Below are 3836 nucleotides of genomic sequence, written 5' to 3'. Positions count from 1 at the left end.
AGGAATGCAGTGATTCTGGTCAAGACTGAAAAAGAGAAATGCTTCAAAAAGTATGTGGTACATAATTGTTATCTTCCCTTGCCTCTATCTCTGCTCATGTCAGCACACAGGTCCTAAGTCATGTTAATCCCATCGTCAAGTTTAGAAAATCCTTAGAGCATCAGCAAAATATGCCTTTGACTCTCCTTGCAAGCAAAGATCTGATCTCAAACTGTTTCATCATTCTTGATGCTAGAAAAGTGGGGGCAGTGGTGAAGAGTCTCATTCTGGCAGAAAAATGCAGCCTACCTGTGCTGGCAGCTGCAGACGTCCCTGCTGTTCAGCCATCTCTTTGTCTTCCAAACACTGCTAGTCAAATTTCAAAATTTAATCTTCACATTCCACTGTCACCTCAAAATCCACCTATCTTGTTTCCCAGGCTAATTATACAAGACCTAAAGAAAGTATTTTTCTTATCAAAAGGAGTTTGTCACAAGCAGAGACTGTGGAGTAAAGTTTTAGTAGTTAAAATAGAATTAATCTACCCTTAAAGCATTCCTTATCATTTCCTTTTGGACAAAGATTCTCCCCTTTAATATTATGTGCATATTTTCATCACCATAACTCCCCTTTTGCCCACGGCAGGAAGAGAAGAAATTTCCTGAAGCACAAACAAAAAGTAAGTTCAAGCATGATTTCCTTAAGGGAAAGGCAAAGAACAGTGAACTGGGGCTTATTTACTCTCATAAATCTGAAGAAAGCCATATAAGTTCAATATTATAAAAATCCAGGTATCCTATAATATTTCCTATGAACAAAAAATATGAAGATGACATATTTTGACGTGGAAGCGGACAGTGCTTTACAGGAACATGAGACCAGGTTTCTGTTTCAGGAAATGGGAGATCAATTTTACACTAAGTTGATGTGAAACGATGGGCTATGGTGGTAGATAAGCAGAATGACAGCATACCTTAGCATCTTTACAAAGAGTAGAGTCTGTGTTTTACCTCTTTTCGAAAAGAAGCATTACTAGTTTATATGTCTTTTCTGGCCTATGGTGTATGAATTAACCAATTTCTGTGAAAACAGGCTGACCTATTTTCCAGAAATGCAAAGCATAATGAAAGGAACCCGTCCCAGGTGTTAGTGTTAGACACTGTCTAACCCACGCTAAGGTTTTTAAACAAAAACAACCATTGTCAGGTTTTTTTGTGCTTTTTCTGTTGTTCGTTACTACTGAAGCAGTGGCTTTCCTAATGAAGAAATCAAACTGGAATCCGACACTTCAGAGTCAGAGGAGCTGCAGAGAACAAAACTATAATGAAAACAATACCCTTTGACCAGAGTTTCACATGTGTTAGCGGTTACTATCGCCGCCTTTCTCAGTACTGCCTATCTACATAATCATGGTCTGCAAAGCAAGTTCAAAGGGCTCTTCTACGTAGGAACCCGCACTGCTTCAGTTATAGCACAGCACATCCTCGCATGGATGCCCAGCAGTTTAAAGCTGAAGAGAAGACCTCAGCTTGCTCCTGTTGTGTAGAAAAGCAAAACTTGACTAGTGCACGCAGAAAGATGGACCAACACTCTTCTGTTGGCTTAGCCACTTAATTATTTTGTCAAATCAGTATTAAATACTCCAACTAATTCAAGAATTCTCTGGGGCCCAGATTGCTTGTTCTGCTGTTACTTTCTTTTGCAGGTGTTGCTATTGCTTGGCTGCCACAGGCAGGCTCATGGGCTGAACAGGCTGTAGGTCTGATATGATACAACTATTCTTATATTCACGCGGTGATACAACTCTGTATTTAGACCAGGGATGAACACTTGGCTCTAATCCCATAAATAATACTTTGCCATTAACTTCAGGTGGTCCTGGATTTCACCTCAGACCTTTAAAATCGAACAGTGCTGACTGGGAATAAGTTTCAATTTAAAAAATATATATATTCTAGACAAGAATGTTAAATAAAGGAGCAGATCAGACCTATCCTTTAAAAATCACCACTGTCAAATCAATTCTGACCCAAACTATCCCACATGAAAAACAGTCCCTCAGATGTTTCACTGGAAAGTTAAGTGAAGAATAACTGCCATTCTTTCTTCTAGAAGTAAGTCCCCTAAAATCCATTGTGCCATTACTGAAAAGCCGATGGCTTGTGCTCCCTCAGCTGGTTAATTCATGAACATTTCCCAGAGCTATGCTATTACTGATGGCTGAATTTTCTGCAGCTCGCTAATATCTTTACATGCGCAAAGATATTTGTCTCTACAAAAAAAGCTTACAATAGCGATAACAGTATGGTGCGGAGAAGCAAAAAGACTGACTCTTACGGCTCTGCATATTATCTTGTCTGACAGTAGTATCAAAAGATAACAAATGAAAGCAAACATTGACTCTTCCTTCTCATCTCTACACACTCAATTAGACCTTTCCCTGACAAAACCCTATACTTTAAATAAACAACATGAACCTATAATTCTGTGCTCTCATATAGCACTTCATATGAGATTGTAATTAATTCAGGAAAATAGTGTTTTCTACTATGGAATTCCCTAAAGCTTTTTTTTACAGTTATTTTTAACAGATTTTTATTATTTAAGCACTGTCCTCTCAGTGAAAAGCACACAGGACTGACCACATGCTCTCAAGTATTACATTCACTGTAATAACCCAGCGTAGGGTTAAATAGACAAGTAGCAGGCTTCTCATCCAGCCAGCTGTGTTTTGTTTGAGGTTTTACTTGGGATACCAGGAAATTCAGTTTTGTCTCTGTATCAGTTTTTTTACCAAGGAAAATTATTTGCCATTACCTTTTATTCAATTATTTCCTATACTTATTACTCTCTCTTCTTTGCCTTCCTTTTTAGGCAAATCTAATTGAAATGTGGTAGGCCTACTTTCTCTTATTAAGTTACTGTAAAAATAAAATGCAGCTTCAGTATGTTTAGCAAAAATATGTAATGAAGTATCAGCAAAGGAAATTTAATAATTCTTTTTAATTTACACCTTTTGGGTAGATTAAAGTGTTATATGCTTTCAGTGTAAGTGGAGGTTTCCTTTAGATGCCAAGAAGAAAACGAAGAAAAAATAGGGCTTCTAGGAACTAAATTTCTCCAGTGAACAATTCTTCATTCTTTGTGTTTCTTTATAAATAGCCAGATATATTACAGGTGTCTTTCATGAAGAGCTGTGTTGGACTGTTTGGTCCTTTTTTTAGTAGGGACCTGATATTTGCCTGTACTAGAAAAGTTAGTTGGAATAAAGTCATAGGAATCTAGTTATTCCATTTATCCACGCAAAACTGGCACTGAAAACTGCTTCTACAAGAGCAGCTTGCTCATATAACACCAACCTGGAAAAAGTAAGCATCTTTTTTTTTTCCCCCTCATATCTGAGATACAGATAGTATTCCACAGAAACAACACAATTGTTTGCTTGTAAGCAATTTGGTACAGGACTTTTAGAAATCAAATTAAGAAAACTTCACAGGTGCAGTTGAATTCAGAGGAACGTAGCCATCTGCCAGAGACCCCTATGGACACTGATTCCTGATTCTACTTAATTCCAAAGTCATCTTTAAATTCATGAATAAAGAATTGAAAAGTCTTCAGAAAGGACTTAGATTCTTTTCAGAGTTCCCTGCAATGCCTTGAATCAAGGATAAGGCCCATTTTGTGCAGGAGAATAATGCAATGTCAAAGTGAATTAAGTGCAAGTTGATAAAGCAGACACAGTAGCAGCCCTGGCAAATGAAGAATGTGTTTTTCCTTGGGTCTGTCGAGGCAGCGGTGATACCAGACCGTGGTCAGATGTGTCTCAGCTTTTGCCTGAAGCTCCTTAAGGAGCTTCA

Source organism: Pygoscelis adeliae, unplaced genomic scaffold (genome assembly GCF_000699105.1).
Source record: "Pygoscelis adeliae isolate BGI_AS28 unplaced genomic scaffold, ASM69910v1 Scaffold226, whole genome shotgun sequence".
Classification (NCBI taxonomy): Eukaryota; Metazoa; Chordata; class Aves; order Sphenisciformes; family Spheniscidae; genus Pygoscelis; species Pygoscelis adeliae.
This window is presented reverse-complemented; position numbering follows the sequence as displayed.